Source organism: Filicampus tigris, chromosome 4 (genome assembly GCF_054856515.1).
Source record: "Filicampus tigris isolate MCC_2025a chromosome 4, RoL_Ftig_1.0, whole genome shotgun sequence".
Taxonomy (NCBI): Eukaryota; Metazoa; Chordata; class Actinopteri; order Syngnathiformes; family Syngnathidae; genus Filicampus; species Filicampus tigris.
The window spans coordinates 18300711-18319726 of record NC_141220.1 but is presented as its reverse complement, the minus strand read 5'-3'; the positions used below and the strand labels follow the sequence as shown (position 1 = coordinate 18319726).

Here is a 19016-nt window from a genome sequence, read left to right as displayed (position 1 = left end):
ACGTTTGTGAGTAAAAACCCAAAACACGTGGCAGGAGTTGATCTAATTTGTCTAATGTGTTTATGTATAATATCAACTCATCACAACCATAATTGGCAAACAACGTTACAATTGAATCTCGCTTTATAGCGCTGGCAGCGCAAGTGAAAGGAAAGGAAACTACATAACATGCTTCAACTTAACCAAAGCAAACAAATGATAATGTGAATTAAAAGTCATGCGAAAACAAAAAGCGATTCCAAGAGCTGGCCAAAGTACAGAGCAGTGGAGCAAGGCTGAACCTTGGATCGCTTGTTTTTGACGATGAAGTCTCTACGCTGTGGTTAAAGGGTGCTTGAGCTGGTAACGAATGTCAGTTTAAGGACATTTTTATAAAGTAAATTGACTATGGACCACTTCAGGGTGTAGTCTGCCTTTCACTCAAAGTCAGCTGGGATAGGCTCCAGCTCACCTTTGAACAGCAGTCTAGAAATTGGATGGATGTCTGGAGGAAACCGTTAAATCTTTCCTCGGATGCACTGTCACCCTTCCAAGCAGTTTGACAAGTCCAAGGAGACGGTGCCTCAAGCGGAGGTTTTGTGACGTCATCTCCCCTCGGGACAAATCCAAGTAATTCCTTTTTCTCCAATGTGCCCACGGGGGCTGGCTGTCAGGAGAACACATTCCTTCTGATCTAGGCCACTGTCAGTCCATTCGGCAGTGGCGGAGGCCTGCTTACAACGGGCCTCTCTCGGCTGACCTCCTGCGTCCTCGCCTGACTCAACACTCCCGCTAATCCACGCCTCAAAGACTACAAAGACAAAATTGAGATTAAAGTCTGGAGACGGAGCCATGACCAAGCAGCCATATGAGCAGAACGTGATCAGAAAGGCGTGCAGGCCTGTCGCCACGTACAAACACACAGACGCACTCATAAACACAACTAACAATACAGAGTTAGGAACTGCATCGAAGCGAACAAAAGGACGTGATGTAATAAGTATTGTATGTATTTTTGGCATGACTTCCTTAACATTCAGTATTTTTAAGAAAGCTATGGCCTTAAAGTAAATGATATGGGTTCAAATAGGCTGCATATCTTTGAGGCGGGATTGCCATTGTCCCTCTTCACTGCGTGTGTTTCTGTAACGTGCACATAAACAATATTGGTCGGTCAGTAATTCCCAACTAGGCTGCCGTGAGGGATAATCAGTGGTAACATGGGAAATGATCCAATTTTATTTCATTTGTCCAATAATTATATATGTTTTTTATTAATTACAACATATATTATAATTTAACTATGCCAGCGACCTATAGTGACAGGTAAATGCTCTTCCACCAGATGACAGAGGGTATAATAAACCTGCGGAGCCACCTGTCGCCATTCATACAACAGAATAAGCTTGCTTCCAGCAAGTATATCAGCTTCCCGTTCAGTTGAACAGGCCCAAATGTCACACCGAGTAAGTTAGTTTGTGAGTAAATTGAGACGAGATCATCATTATTTTTGGGGTATTTTTGGCAGTGTGCCATCACATTTTTCAAATGTAAAATGGATGCCTTGGTTCACAATAGGCGGGGGAAACAAGTAAATATATGTGACTTGTATGTAAATATAATTATGTCATTTAAATCTAGGGGGAGAGGTACACTGGGGAGATTTGCAGTTCTGCTCCATAGGTAAAATATTTGATAAAATTGTATCATGATGATTTTGCCACAATCGTTTGCATTTGTAATATAATGAGATTTATATCCAGAGTACAGACTCTGGCTGAACAGGTTGCTTTTGGTCATAGCCTGAATTTTGCTATCTTAAAACCCAATAAGGTGTTTAATTGGTGAAATCTCATCATAATAAGGCTCATTGAATGAAGCATTTTCATTACAAGACTGTTCACATCAAAATGATACAGTTTAGATGGTGGAAAGAATGTAACCATTTAGATTCTGCACTCAGTTCATCGGCATAATGCAGCTTGTGTGTTTGTGAATGTCATAGTACGCAAGGACTCACAATGTCAACGAATGCCGCTTTGACTGTTTGATAATGTTCCACACTCATGCTCACAGGCAGTTGAGAGGCAATCGCACCATCCAACTTTGATGTCGTTAAGATGATACCGATATCGTGGAGTTATAACTGGCTGCCTATCTGCACTCAGCTCGGTGTAACTGCCTGAATGTGTCAAATGTGTTCATAAACATTCATGTTCGCTGAACTCTTGCCCTCCGCGCCATGCTGTAAAAATGAAAATACTGTTCCTACTGACGAGCATCGGAGCCAAAACCAACTGGCACCGAGCGCATTTTCACACCTCAGGAAGATATAATACACCCACGCTGGCATTGCACTCACATGCTCAGTAAAGTTTAAAGTATCCACATCCTGATTAGTCAAAGCTCATTAAATCCATGTTTAGTTTCACGTAAGCAGGCAAACGTTCTTAACAGCAGGCCCCATGAATCTTTTGACAAAAACAAACCTTCAATCATGTTTGAATACCCACTTTAGCGCTCTCATTTTTTATTCAGTGAGAGCATTTTCCAACAGTCTTAAATGCTCGGGTCCACGGTGGTCGTGTGTTGCATGAAGATGGGAAGGGTGGGGCGCGCAAAGACACTTAAGTATGAGCCATTGTACATTTTCTTCGTCGCTTGTAAATCTAATCCTCCTGAATTCCAGAGTGAAACATTCTGCCAAGAATGACTTCACCTCCTCATTGGCACGATTTATGATTTTTTTTTGACACAATTTACAATGGCCAAGGAAGCAGTTTGGAAATGAGACGCTATGCGCACTCACCAGCAGAGTAGCTGAACAAGTTAAGTCATTCACTCACATTTTTTTTTTCTTTCTTGACAAACTATGCAAAGGCAAATTCGAGTAAGAATAAGCAGTAAGTAGCTGTACTCTTGTACTGTATATCAAGCATGGTCAATTTTAGTGCTGGAGGGGAACTACACATTTTCTTCAGTGCTACTGGGGGGTCACGCACTTTCTAATCAGATGTAGATACTAAATGCTATTTTAAATATGGCCACAATGCGTGCATATTTGCAAAATAATGTACATGCTCTTAATATATTTAATTTTCCAAAATACATTTTTACTGCATGTATAAAAGATGTCCTAACCTAACAACAAAGGGTTTAAAGCAAACAACAAAATGACCCATCGATCCATCCATCCATTATCCAAGCCGCTTATACTAACGAGGGTCGCAGGGGTGCTGGAGCCTATCCCAGGTGTCTTCAGGCAGTAGGCGGGGCACACCTTGAACTGGTTGCCAACCAATCGCAGCGCAACAAAATAACCACATTTATTTTCCCAGTGCATAAAAATGTGCATTCAAAGAACGGCACAAAACTGTTTGAACAAGAAACAAACATTAAGTACAAGAACTAATTTTGTACATTGTTCACAACAATCAACTCACTCAAAATTGTAACATTATTGAGGTACTCTGTTTGTCCTGCATATCATTCCGAATCCGAAAAAAAATAAAAATAAATAAACCTACTCACATAGTATAGACGTAATGTAAACGTGATTAAGACATGTCTGTTATCAAGTGGTGATTGGTGGTATCGCAACTTAAAATTACAGTCGACCCCTGCGTATTTGCAGTTCGGCACTCGCGTATTTATTTGGGATTTTTCCATTTTTTTAATAGGATTTTATTTCCCCATTTCCCCCTGCTTGTTTTTTGTTTGTAAGGAAAAAAAAATCTCAAAAATAAATTTGCCGGTTGCCCATCCCTGTTGTATCTCATAGATTTCTATGTAGAAGTTGTCATACGAAAAATCTCAGCTAATAGTTTTCAGGGTCTTTTAACTTGAAAAGGGAAAAAGTACTCGCCATTTTGCTTATGTGACGGATTTTAAGACATAAGTACCGTACCGTTTTGACACCCCCATGAATAATGGTGTTGTTCACTGATACTCTCCCTTCCATTTCCCTGTTCAAGGATGTTCATTAGGAGAGCGAGCAGCTAATCTGGTGTTGGGGTCCTGATAACTGCCCTCGCTTGGCGTCACTCAAATAAATTGCCGTTACTCCCTGTTAAAAGCCGGCAGCAGATAGCGGTATCAGGAGACTGGCTGCAATGGGGAGACAGAGTGTCCGGCTCCAAATGACCTCCTGGAATAGACAAGGGCCTCAAGAACAAGAGCCACAGGCACCAACAGCCAAAGCAAACCATCTAAGACGGGGCATTTTCAGGAAGAGCATGTCATCACGGCCATTGCCGTTAATGGTATAGACTAGATATGCAAGGAAGGCGGCAGATATTGAGTGACCGCCCCAACCCAAAAATGCACATGGTTCTCTAGCTGGCCTTTGAGAGGTCCGGACAGAGTGGGATCTATTCAACATTCTAGAGCTGATGGTAACGATCTGTCTGTATGGTAAGCAACGAAGCCCAACAGGCAGCCTGTAAGGGTTGTGAAATAGGGGCTTGTGTTTGTTTTGCTCCAGACTGAGTTCAAGGCTTGCTTCTCCACCGCTCCACGGCCATTTTATTCCCCTAAACGCCTTCAGGTTCAGAACATCAAGGGGGCAAGAATTGTTGCGAGTGTTCTCTAAATTCTGTGATTAAAGCCCTGCCGGGGTGGGCTCAGTGACCCTAACTTTCTCCCACACAGCATAGTTTCCACTTCAGCCATCCACAACGCCTGCTTTGGTCATACATGGCAAGGCTAATTACCATCGCTAATGGTCAACTTCTACTGCTAGGCTCCATGCAATGTCAACAACATGGAAGAACAGGAGGCATTGAGTCGTGCATTGAAAGCGAGTAGTCCCAGTGTACGCTTAATGGCCCTGCGCTTGACGCAGCGTGAGATCAAGTGAGTGAATGAACCTTGGGACGAAAACATTATTGAAAACACAGATGGAAGGTCTGAGGATTCCACACATACCTGTAGCTCAGTTTCACATTAAACGTACGTGACGTGACGTGACGTGACTCGATGTGGGGCGGCAAATAACTAACCGACCATCTACAAAGATTTCACCATGGACAGAAAACATTCTAAAAGGTATAACAAAACACATGAAGTCATTTTTTTTCCAAGTCCATGGCAGATGCAGAAGATTTATACCCAAACTTTGGCTGGAATAGGAAATTGTTTCGGTTTGAGTTTTTGAGTGCAAGACAAGTGTTCAAGCTTTGAGAAACGGCCTGTCAAAGACAAATGTTCTGTAGTTACCTCTCAGTCGGTTCCATGAAAATAAGAAATAGCATATGGTGTAGCCCAATCAACGTGCTTATCTTGACATTATTTTGGTTTTGGGATGGGAATGGAGAGAAGCTAAAAAGGTTCCATGACGGCATCAAATTAAAAAACAATCGGGTTAACTTCATAGCCCTTGTCAGGTGCTGAAAGTCGATCGATCACCTAAAGAGGTACACATTATCTATGACATGAGTAACTAGGTTACACATTCCATTCTAATGCTACAAAACAAAACAACCTAATCTATGGCTGAAATACAATATGAGGATGGTACGTGTTTGCTGAAAGGCAGTCAATGAAAAACAATAGATGGCAAAAAATATTTTCATTATGCACCATGACCGAAAAAACTGCGTGCCGTGGGGACAGGAGCAGTTGGTGACTGCCAGCCTCCCAACTATTACTTGATCTCACATCTTGGAGGAAACCGTGGATCGCCTGCCAGTCTGGCGCTCGCAGTCTCCCTGTGGGACCTTGCTCCGTAGAGCCTGCTCAGGCCTCAAAATAGGTGGTGCATTGCGGCCTAAGTCACCGGTGCTTAAAGAGACGTGGGAAGGAAATGTTGGAAGAAAGGAAAAGCTTGAAAGAGTGTGGACATTTGCGAGTTTGTTCAGAGAAGCCCAGTAAAACGTTTTCCTGCAAAACACACACACTCATCTTTTTCCCCATTACAAAGGTATTACTCTCTAAAATGCGCTTCTCAAACAACTCAGATAAATTGATACTTATTTCGACAATTTAGTCATATTTTTATAAAACCCAAGTAGTACCGGTAATTAGAAAATGCAATAAGGCTCAAATTTGGATCTGAGTGATATGTGTGAGAAATTTGGATTTGCATTTTTATCATTTATGCTTGCAGTTGGCCGTGGTGTAAGCCTGCACTGCATCATGTTCCCCAATTTAGCATCATGACAGAGGGACTAACTATTAGAAACACATGAGCAGTGCACACCTCTTGCCAAAACCGCTCGGAATTGTAAAACCTTTGTTTAAAAAAAAAAAGGTGTTTGATTCCGCTTATACATTGAATCCCATTACATTGGGCGGACGTAGCAAAGTTATGGCCTGTGACTGTACAGTTCCACTGTGGCAAATACATGCTCTTCCTAAATTCTGCAATTTCAAACGAAGAAAAATAGCAGTCAGTGAGCGTGACCAGCAAGGATGGCCAAGGGGAACATGCACTTTTATCATTATACAGTATTATATAATGACAGGCCCAAGCCGAAGCAAAAAAGCATGGGATTTCCCAGCATGCCACCCCCTCAAGGTTATTAGTGTTTTTGTTACAGCCTCTCTCTGTCCTACAAACAATGCCTCTCTTGTGACACCGAATCAAACATGGCCTGTTGACTAGTCTCGTAGGCATCGGGCCCGCTTGCCAGAACTTGGTTGCGGAACTGCCGCCGCGCCATGCCATTTGTCATGCTGTATATTTACAGCCTATGTCAGACCAGGGTGGGTGGATGCGAGACGTCTCCGCTCTGCGCCTGACTCCGTGGACGCCAGGCGCAGAACCTCCCCTCATTCATCTGTTTACTTTCTAAATATGCCTCTGTTTGGACTTGCATCAGTGGGGAGACAATATCTAAGAAAACGAGGAAGGAAATCTGTGGAAAACAAAGGAAAGGGAAAGAAACCCTATGTGATAGAGACTGCCCCTCGCTGTTCCTGATTAGGGTAGATTTGCACAGCGCTTGGCGCCATCAAAATCAGCCATCCAGGCAGCCAGGCAGGCAGACTGGTTGTGACGCTAGAAAATAACAACTAGGGGAAATCTTTCAATGTTTATGTATTTTAGATGAATGTTTTTGCTTTGAAAGGCAGGAGAAAAAAAAATAAACACCGTTAACAGTTACCAAACATGTTTTGAATGCGAACCGGGCAATATATAATTGCTGTGATGCAATATTTACTGTGTGTTTTTGTTACATGACACATTTCCTACTGTGTTACTTCACAGCGTGAACCATATCACTCATTAGATCGTATACAATGCCTCTCAGCTCTCAATGTGATTTGTGCGCTAACACTTGCTTGTGACCAGGAATCACCATCACACCCTTGTTTGCAAGACTATGTTCTGATCCACCACCATACACATTTTTGTGATAACATTTCAAGTCAATTTTACACATCGTCACTATTGGGCGCAAACCATGCATGTTCAAATATGGTCAGTTTCACATTCAATACTATTTTTCTGTCCCCATACCGTCTGTAATTTTTCACATTCTTAACCAATTCAAAGTATTGAAAATAGTTTGAGAACAAGTCTAAAATGCTCGACTGTCTGAAAAATGGAGTAAGACTCCGCCTCCTTTGCCACTCTGCAGGAGCCGTGCAGCATTATGCCACCACAAGACTGAAAGTCTGGATGTTTTTAAGACAAGACTTTGTGAAAATAGTTAGGGCAAGTAGATGGTTCACTGTAATGCTTTGGTGCAGAAGGAAATGCTCGCTGGCAAAGGTGAATGCATGCAGCTTAATTTCTGCCTATTAAATTGCTTAGTCAGCTCATTGTTTGATAAGTTCACCAATGGCTCTAAGATCAGAATTTGGGAAAATTATACAATAATACTTGTTTGCTTTTATGAAGTTTTTTTTTTCTGGTCAGGGGGTCGGCCTGCACGGCAAGCAATTTTTTTACTGACAGCGTAATAAATTTGCAATTTTTTTTAACCAGATTTGATTAGCGAATGAATGATTTTGGGGTGGTGCTGTGTTGATGTTGCTGCACAACGATATATGATAACGGTATAGATCCAACACCAACTTAAATGACGCATTGTTTGGTAACTCAAGTAAGATTTCCTGAAAAGTCGTTATTTTGGAGATTATATTCTGCCCGACAACAACGATACGGTACATATACTGTAATGTTGACAATGAGGACGGTGCTCTTCTGCCACTGGTTGATAACACTCAGATAGGGATAGGTTTAAGGTTTAATTTTTTTATCACATAGTATGTAAGGACAACACAAGCATTACCTCTATTATTGTTGTTATGAATAATCTTTTAAATGCTAGAAAAGCCCTGAAACTCAGATCAAAGATCATTTTTCATGTATTCTAACTGTTTTGCTCTTACAACAATCTGTGACTTTAACTTTTAAATGAAGGGACACCTTTTAAAAATGATGGACTGACAGATGACGGAAGTGGGTTTTCATCCGTCAATGTAATTGTCATCCGTCACTTGCCGACAGTAAAACCGTCACTGGTGGACGCCCATTTTTCTGGTGTTTTTTGGGGGGACTGACTAACGGACCAACGGACTTGTGACGGACTTAACTGATGGACGAAGTGACGGACTGACGATTTCAACTCAATTTGTCACGAAAAATGACGGATTGACGAATGACTGACCGCTACCTTGGTCGCTGATGGATGACAAATAACAGACCAGCAAAATTTAGTAAAATGCCCACTTAGAAAAATGTTATACTGTATTATTTTATTATGGTACTCATGGATTCTGACTGCTTCTAACTTAGGGAGTATTTTATCAGTATATTTACAAAGACAGGCTAAATAATGACAGCATGAAAGACGCTGCAATCTCGCCTGACGTGTTAACTCCCCACAGAACTATCAAGGAGGCCTGTTAGTTTGTATAAAAACTGTTGATAGCTCCAAAACGGAGAACTCCACAAATCTTAAATACCCAACTGCACTAGAGGTTACTACAGCCAAACTCGGTTTAAGGAATTCCTATTGTAAATTTCCCCCTTTCATACATGGCCGGTTTATGATGTAAGTAAAGAATGCCAGACCTGGATCAATACCAAATACCAGTAGTTAACAGTAAAACTAGAAGGACAGTAAAAAATAAATATGGAAAATAAGTGACTTGTGTCACACAGAAAAGGAGGTATTTGCGCATTACAAAAATGATTAACTTTTTAATTACTGATGCTTCATTTTCACCCCAAGGGAAGACCTTTCAAAATGTCAGTTTTGTCAAGTTGTCTGATCATTCCTTATCTTTTGTCATTTTTGACAAGGAGGAATAGGGGAGAAAATGATTTATGACTTATATGCGCTTTAGTGTCTTATTACCAGCTGTTGGTTTGAGTTGGAACACATAGCATGCAATTCCCAAAAAGAATGCATGTCTTAAAATTCCATACTAAAAGATCAAAAAGTGTTTAAAAGCAGCCCAAGCAGGCTAATACCATTGAACTAATGTTTGTTATCATGCTCCTGTGCTGTTAAACCAGTAATGCCTCTGTGTTTTATGTCGCCACAGTAACTCTATCTAATCTCCATTGAAAAGAACAAGAATGCCATAAAAACAACACGACTGGCTGGAGTCTGAGGCAAGAGTGAAGAGAAAATCAGCGGTAAAGATTTGAAACAGGAAGCGCATGGCGTCAGTACAGGCGGGAGATAAGAGCACTGCGCTCCATACACAAACACAGGGTTTCTGTAGCTGAGTGACTCCCCACTCTCTCGGCGCCCTCACAGTAGCTGTCCTCTCCCCATAGCCGGCTCAGGACCACAGGCCACCACCCAGCCCTGCACACAGCAGATCCAGGGGGCTGATACACCCTGACTGACTCCAGGGGTTTTAAGGGGATTTGCGCAAGCCCAGGGAACGGATGGCCTCAAAACAGGAAACCCTGGGAAAAAATGAGGGTACTTTTATCTATGCTGCCTCTTGGCCCTTCCTGTCGAAACGTCAGCACAGATCAAGTCGAAGGTAACTGAAGTCACCAAGTCGTAGAGGTCAATTCAATCTGCCGTGGTACGGTTTGGAACGGTAGAAAGGAATGGATAGACAAGATTCAGTGTTGTAGTCACAAATAAACTTAACAAGGATTTCAATTTATCAACCACCGACTGCAGTGTCTCAGGCTCCACAATCTAACTTCAATATCACATTTTTGTGGTTCGTTCTCCAACAAAAAAGTAACAAAAAGTAGCACGGTAAGTACATTGAGCGTTGAGGCCCTGCACATTTACCGGCATGACGGCAAACTGTGACCCTGTATTGGGTTTTGAGACTCCACATACTGCTTAATATACTCTATTACTTTTAGTGAACCACGAAAACGTGACATGATTGTCAAGGATGAAGCTGATTGCCAAAGAGAGGAAGTAGGTGAGAATAAAGATATCGTTTGAAGGATTGCCTGGCACTATTGTCTGACTGTACCTGGCGCACTTCATACATTGATCGTGCGCATTTGGTGACAGAGACTGCACGCTCTAAAAATGCTCAGAAAAATCCGTTTCTGACTAGAAACACGGCGGCCAGCAAGAATGTTGGTTGCGCTAGCCTCATGAAGTCCAGTTTTTCTTGAAATGTGCAACTCTAAAATGAATTTTTAATCACGGTCTGACATCTTCCTTGCAAAATATTAGGTAGGTAAACTGCACCATATGCATTTGGTTGCTCCTGATGGTGGCATTAGAATCATTGTTCCAGCAACTGTGGACACTGCTATCGAACACTACTGTGTTCTTTAGGTATAAAACAGCATGACATATTCTCTTACTTCACCACAAAACCACCATCTATTGAAAGCGTGCTTCAAATCCTATTATCGGAAAATCCTGAGTCAGATATCCTCCCTAGTGCATCTCACATGGCCATCAATCAGCAGGCCTATGAATGTTATGACACAGAGGTAGCAGGAGAAAAGAAAGAAGAAAGTAGCACGTGCAGGGGACAAAAGCATCCCAAAGTGAAAAATTGCAAGACGTAATTGTAACTCCTTCTTACTTTTGAAAGGGTCTCTAATTTGCTGCCGCCAGTGTGCAAAGTTTTCTTTACCTAGCAGAGTATGTGTGTTACTGTTTATGCATGCGTGAGCGGCAAGTAAACCTTACAGAACTGAGGTGAAGGCTGGGAATCCTAGCTGGGTTAATAAAACTAGCCCGTGGGGCACTGTTTTTCCAAGCACTCTCTGTGATGTTTGAACGAGAACTCAGACAAGCCTTCATTATGTAGCCACAGCCCCGGAGCCTCTGGTGCAGGGAGAGAGGACGGGATTGCTGGCTGGTTCGGCGACAGTATTTTACATTCTTTTTCTCTTATCCCTCATTACACTGAACCTCCAGTCGATGGATTGACGATCCTATTACTACTATTATCCTTCTTGCACAAAATCATTCTCTCCTCTGCCCTACCTTATTTTCATGTTTTACACGTATTTAGACATCTTCCCAATCATCCTTGATGAAAAGCAGCTTTTAAGATTGCTCTTTGTGAGAGTAGGAAGACTCTAATCTGCAGCGTGCAGTTTTAGAACAATGTGATCGTGACATGTTGGTATGAATGTAATATGTAAATGACAGCTGGAACACAGACATAGGTGCAGTAGCATTCTCCCTCCCTCAGGGTTATTTTGATATCCGAGCGAACAATGGACTGACTTCACATACTGCAGCTGACACTTTGCCAGAGATGGATGGAATCAGAATGTGACATACACCATCGAGAAAATGTTGGACTGCAAGGACAAGAACAGAACCTTTAAGTGGCTCCGGGCAGGGTACAGGCTTCCTAATATTTGCCTGCGCAGCTCCACAAAGACAAAATGATTAATAACCAATGACTCTACTTAACAGAGTCGTCTTCGAAAAAATATTCATTATTCATGGAGCAATGATCACAGACTGTTTTGTCTGCTTTGTAAACAGTAAATTCTCTTCCATGGCTCCCATTAGTGAAAGAAGTGGCTGGTTCTCATCCTGTGCTGTGTTTACAGACGGGATTTGACTAAGTGCTTACAGAAAATTTATTATGTTGTGCTTTTAAACTCATACACTTTAGAAACACCCTAAACAAATCTCTGCTCATTTGCGATTAACTTATTATTGGAAGCAACGCTGAGCTGCAAATCATAAATATTCGCAAACAGGAAGTCGTACCGTATAAACGTTACTCCTCTTGGCTGCAAGGGTCAGTAAGGCCAACTGTCGCACATTTGGCAATGATGGCGGTGTGACACCGCAACACTCTTTGGGCATCCCAAACATGCATTTCATCAAGTGGTGCTGATAAGTCATCGTAGTCTGACACTGATGATCCAGGAAGTATCGAAGAACTCCCACTATGTTGAGTCTTAGCAACGGGCTATACGTGACAAGGAATCTCGCTGAGCTCTGATGTGGTGCGCACTTGGGACAGGTCAGCAAAATACAGGGTGAGAGCTTACCCTAGTGCCTGGGCAACACATTAATTTTACTGAACAGTTTGTCCTGTTGAAAGGTCAGCTAGCTTTGCATCCCAAAGACCTTTGACCTGATAATTCTTGTTTAAAGTGCGGCGGTGCCTCTTCAGGCACTTTTATCTGCTCTAAATGATCTCTAGGTACTGTGAGGAGATGCTTGTAACCACAGCTGGGCATTTTACAAAAGAATTGCGGTCCGTTTATCGCCTTCCATTCAGCCGGGGTACTCTTGTATCGTCCGATTATCCGCCATTTTGGACCAAATAGTAATCACTTATAGGTCGGTCCGACTATCATTTCAAACGGGCTTCCGTTAGCGTTTCCGACTACCAACTTCGACAAACTACCATTAGCACCACCCGCAGGGTGAAAAAATGGGCTTCCGACTATGCTTAGTCAGAATATTTTTAAAGTTTCCCGTCTATCGTTTATCGCCTACAAAATGGGCGTCCGTCATAGGCGAAGAGCCGAACCGATCCGTCACAGGCGGAATGCTCACCTCTGCTTGTAACCATGAACCCAACACATTCCATAACAAGTCTAAATGCTAATAAACAACTTGTATAATTTCTCATAGATAAACAGATTGGGACAGAAGCCATGTGGGGCAAAACCATGACATTATCCTTGAATTTCTCGGGAAGGGGAAAAAACAAGAGCAATTAGTTCTACAAAATCTGAAGTATTCAGGGTTTTCAGCTCAGGGTCAGTATGCCTGAAACTGATCCCTCATGTATAGAGAGATGTGGCCCACTTAGATAGCGCTGTCTGCACATGCTGGAGTCTGAGCTCCTCGGCCTGCAGATAAGACTGGGACAATTCTGCGTGTGTGCGTGCGTCAGTGGCGGAGAGAAAAAATGCTTACAGTGCCAAGAGTTATGAAGGAAAAAAAAGCTCTACTGTGGGCAACGTCCTTCACTTCATTCAAAACTGTTTGTGTGACAAATTGATTTTTTACTGCGCCCCATGCATTTTACCTCCATAATATTAACATCTCTAAAACTTGGAAAACTGTGTACCCAATGTACATATATGCTTAGCTGTGCACTAGCCCCAAATCCACTGTTTGGGCTTGAAGGCAAGGAGGATCAACACAGATGGCCGCCGAAGCAACAATAGCTATCCTGCCCATGAATGAGTGTTGTTTTGTACAGCATACTAGTTTCTTCACTTATCGGACTCATGGAGGCAGCAGCGCGAATGGGCACTGTCAGACCGTGCTGCCGCCCGCCACTGCCTTGAATTCCACAAGGGCGATAGCAAGGTATTCCCAGACCAACTGCAAGATGTAATCCAGCCTCTACAGTGTGTCCTCGGTCCTAAACCTCGGCCCTATTGGGCATTCCCAGAAAACCATTAACAGGAAGACATCTAAGAAGCATCGGAAATAGATTTGGGAGAAAGTTGGGAGACAGAACGATGTGGACTGGGTTGCCCGGTCTTCAGTTCAATCCGATGGAGACAACAAGTGCCATTTTGACAACAGATAGATGATTCAATCTATTCAAACAAACGATCAATCTTATTCAAACAATAAGGAAAACAAAGTACTGGCCTTATCAAAAACACTAAATTAACAGTAGTCCAAAACATCAAAGATGAAAGTAACAAACACTCGGCAAAAGGGTATGGACCACAGACAAATGAACAGCAACTTGATGTGACACGGACAAAGGACAATGAACCAAACAAATATTCACTCCACTAATTTTCACTTGAATACTGATAATTGGCTTGAGTGTTGAGCATAAGGTTATCAAAATATTCCATCCCCCAAAAAGAAAAAAAAAGTGTGAGTAGTTTAAAAATGTACTTGCACCGTCTCAAATTTTAGGAGCAAAATGCCACCATTTACCGGCAATCTGGAGCCCTCCCGCACGGGTTCCACAGTTTCTTACTGCATACATGAATTGTAAGCGATCATTTTTCTCTGTCAGCTATGTTTATGTATCACATAACTCACATGAGTCCCAATAATTCCAGTTCCAATGTGCTTGTGTCAAAATAAAAGCAACGGCTTTCAAATAAAAAGTCTGAATTCAAAAATGAATTTGAAGTTACCTGACAGGCAAGACAATACCCACGGGCCAGATTGGACAATTTGACAGGCCAGTTATGACCCACGGGATTTACGTTTGACACCACTGGGTTACAATGGTGGAGTTGCAGCATTTACATGGCTGACAAAAATATTGCTATCCCACACTCGGTGGTAGGAATACAAGTCTGACTTGGATTTAATCTTCAAAAAGGAAGTCAGATCTGTATAGTAGGGCTGATGTAGTAATGGAACGTTTTGCACGTTTACAAAATCCTAATCTTAATACAATAACTTTAGAGCAGAGAGTCAGATTGTATAATTGTACGATTTTGGCATGACAACCATTAAGGTTGGCTTCCATTAATATTAATTAAAGGGAGCATAATCTGCTCATCTGAAGATCAATGGTCTGATGTCTGTTGTCAAGTGTTTTGTTGAATGAGGCAGTGGTAATTGATTTTGATGGAGCATAAACTGTATTTATTTTGTTAACTACTGGTAAATAAAGCAACATCACGAGTAGTGTTGTGACTGGTTGCGCCTGTGCTTTGGGTTGGGTCCTTGATGTTGTCAATTGCTAACGTTCTTTATTTTGTCACCTTTATTTTCTCACGTCATGGCCTGATGTATTTAAGATCAATTTGCTAAAGGAGATGTGTCAGAATCTTAAGCTTTCTTCCATGCCTTCTGCAACTGCCTTGCACTCTGTTATTATTGGTATTTTTGTGTTCTGCATCCAGCCCTGCTCTCTGTCGTTACTTCGTATTTTTGTCTGCTACTGGGTCCGAATTCTGTTCCTCACGTGACAAGTACTTTAAAATAAATGTTGACAACTACAATAACATAATACCATACAATAGCCTACAAAGTTGAAGTGGGATTCAAAAAAAATGTTTTGAGAGGTGGGGGTGGAGAGTTGGGGCTGTTGGGTCTGCAGCGCCTAATAGGGCAGCGACACTGCCGCTCATTGATCTGCGCCCCAGGCACCTCCATGCAGACTGTTGTTGTGAGCAGGTCTGCAGACTCTTTCTTTGCAGAGCCAGGCAGATTTAAGTGGTGCCACAGTCAAGCGGCTGGGATGTGCAGTGAATACAGTCTGCGAGATAAACAGTGCCTTGTTTAGCCATTTCTTTGCCGCTGCTGAGCCAGCTGATAACAGCGGTGGGAGGGCAGGCGGCGCTCTGAGGCAGTCGAAAAGGCAGAGGGAGGCAGACACTCTGGCAGCACTGGCCTTCCCACTGCCTTTACTCCCCGCTGCCGGGCTAATCTTGCCTCTTTTCTTTTCGCTCTCTTCACAAAGCACTGACTGTGCCAATGAATTGGCAAATGACAATGAAAATATTTCAGTCAGGATTAGGTCGGACCGATTTTGAGAAATCATCTAATTATGATTTTCTTCCCCTCAATATTGCGATTGCGATTTAATATGTGTTTTTTTTTTCAAGGTCCTTTTCCCATTTATACATATATACATATATATATATATATATATATATATATATATATATATATACTTTTTTTTTTTTTCTTTAACAAACAAGCAATACATTCATCTAGATTACAATAAACAATATCACATTTTTATATAGCTAGTTTTACTACAAGCTAGCAGAAGAAAAATGGGAATTGAACGCCTCTCCCACTCAACACCGCAAGCTGTCGTCTCATTGTCTTGGCCCGGCACCAGTCGCTGGAGTAATTGCAGCAGTGCGGCATTGTGAGGAATGCTTTGCATTCCGACTTTCACAAAGACGTTTTTCTTCTTTCCCTCCCTCCCTCACACTTGAAAACATCTCCGACACCATTGTTTCCTCAGGGATACCGAGGTGAGGTCGTCGTATGCGTGCATGTCTAGAGCAGGCGCAACTTACGTTGAATTCTTGAATGTGTTCTACAATATAGGTCGATGCTGAGCAGGCCTTTCACCAAAGTCTTAAATGGCTTTACAAAGGTGCGACTTCAACTACACCGTGATGAATAAAAGAAATTATTTCCTACACATTTTGGACCTGGAACACCAGCCACCCGTTGTAATTTGACAACCTGACTCTTAGAACCATTTCGCCAGCCCAGGCAAACCAGAGCATCAGCAATCAATAATGGAGGAATGTCTTAGCCATGAAAGCTCCAGAACTCACACCGCCCGCTTCCATGACTACCCCACCCATATTCTGAAGGGGCCACATCTGTTTCCAATATCGCTGCCTCTGTGCTGGAGAGTTACACAATCATCATCAAGTGTGTTTATTCCAAGGCAGAAACAATCACAAATATGGATGAGGACCAATACCAACACTCTTTTATGGCACACCAAAGGAATGAAGAACAAGATGTCACTGTGATCACTGGCCTTGGAGGATGTGTTTAATAGTGTGTTGTTTGGAATGCATGTGCCTGAGGGGGCATTGTAGTTTCAGTAAACCAACTGAGACTTTGTTGATGTTTCCTCACTCCTGGATCACAAAAAAAAACAAAAAAACATGTTTTATGTTGTCAGCAATGCCTTGAAGCAATTGACTGAAGAGTAATTGGGAAATGATAGTATTTTGCAAGAATTATTCAGCAATACGTTGCTATGTGCCAGTCTTTGAGGCGTTTTTGAAAGGGCTGACATAAATCTCCTACCGAGACAGTGTTATGACTCCATATCACTTTTCTCAAACCCACCCAGGTGGCACTGTGATTGATGCAGATGGATTTACAGTGTTCCCATGCTACTTCGCGGTACGGTTATTGCGGCTTCACTCTATCGCAGGGTTTTCAATTGTACTTTGAAATGTTTCTTTTTAGTTAAAAAAGGCTTACCTTAACCACAATTCCATGTTGAATTGTAGCCAAATACATTCCCGGTGGATTAACAGCAAACCCTTGTTGTGGAAGTTGAAATCTTGTTTCTATGACTACCATTCTTCTTCTTCATCTTTTAAATGGAAGACGAACAAGCAGAACATTCACTGGAAGTACAAGGATTTTCAGCGCCGGTATTTGCTCTACATTTTGCATTTCAAAAGTAACATTTATGTGCAAAAATTGTTTAGAAGTGTGGAAATGGTGTGGTGGGGTTTGTAAAAGCTTAATAGAGCTGTAAATCCCCCACCCCCACAAAAACAAAAGAGGCAACCTGTACTTCGTGGAAATTCAATATCGCGAGGAACCATGGAACGTACCACCCGCAAAAAGTGATACAATGTTAATTTATAGATCTAACAATAACTCTGCATGCGACAAACACCAGGTATCGTACTTGGTGATTAAAGTGACAGCTGACAACATCTTTAATTCAACCCTCAACTTAAATGTGGGCAGACTATTCTCATTTTCACGACTATCCAATTAAACCATCCTCCAAGCCCTTGACTATAACATTCAGTGTAATTAGGTGATTTGTATTTTAACAATGTGCTTGAAAATATTCAAGACATCTGGCTAGGCACATAAAAGACAACTGTCTCAGTGGGAAGCTCTTCCTCACATATGGGAATTCTCACGGCTGCACCAAAGGAGCCTCCATAAAATATCGTTACAGTCTAGATAGCCCGAATCATACATTACACTCGGTGCTGGAATGCATTATACCATATTTCAACTGGATTTGTCACACTCTTACTTGTACATAACTCAAAATAGCTGCCAATGGTTAGGAATTGCTGTCATTTCATTTAGTTCATGTTATTTGTCCAAAGGGGGCCAATCATAAGTAGAATCTGATTAGCATGTTTGATGGTCCAGCTAGCTAACTTGGAGGCAAGAAAAACTGTGGATACCACAAGCGGTACCAAGTTGGATCAAATCAGCAATACAAGGAAAGGTGGAAAAGAGCAGCAGCAAAATCTACTTTGGAGTGTGCGAGTGAGGTTTCTTGTTGCAGTAGTTCATAGTACCACAGCAACCCCATTACCTCCTCTCACCACATAAAGCATAAACCTGTCTGGCTTTTGCTTTGTTTGATTACATACTTTGCGAACAATGCCCAATGTTCTCAAACTGGTTCTCTACCCCGTTCAAACTGGTGCAGACTATGATTCAGCCCAGACGAGGAAACACAATGGGCTGACCTTAATGAGTAAGATAAAGTTAGTATGACACAGGAGCCTGGGTGATAACATTTATGACCCATGTCTCTAGTTAGCTTTGTGCCTGGGTGGTGCCCCACTGGTGCCACTTTGTCTTCGACACGCTAGCTGATAGAATATTTCTTGTCTGTTTCCCACAACAGCATGCAAGCTCTCGCGCCACCCTCGCCCGACGAACACATATCAGCAACATTCAACTCCACCCATCGAGTCACACCCGGCGGCAGTCTGCGAAGCAGTGAGGGCTGCCAGTAGTATCTGCTCCATCAGACCCGGATGATAGTGAGGAGGCTGACATCTGAACGTGCCGACTCATAAGACACGATTTGTTTAAGTAACGAGACGAGATGAGACTCATGCACGGTTTTGATATTGGTTGTTAGCCGAATTATGAAAAAAAAAAAATACCAAAAAGAATTACCACAAAGCTTTGTGGTGATGTGGGCACGGGCCAACCAGACCATTTTTTTGGCCGGTTTCTCTTAAAGTG

General features: G+C 42.2%; 1 long non-coding RNA gene across 1 annotated transcript in view; it reads right to left on the bottom strand.

The window, feature by feature from the left end:
• Window positions 1-635: 635 nt before the first annotated feature.
• LOC147148765 (uncharacterized) overlaps window positions 636-19016 on the bottom strand; it is a 49162-nt gene continuing 30781 nt past the window's right edge. Inside the window, exon 6 of the long non-coding RNA XR_015086570.1 lies at window positions 636-790. This is a non-coding gene — a long non-coding RNA (uncharacterized LOC147148765). The remainder of the gene's footprint in view (window positions 791-19016) is intronic.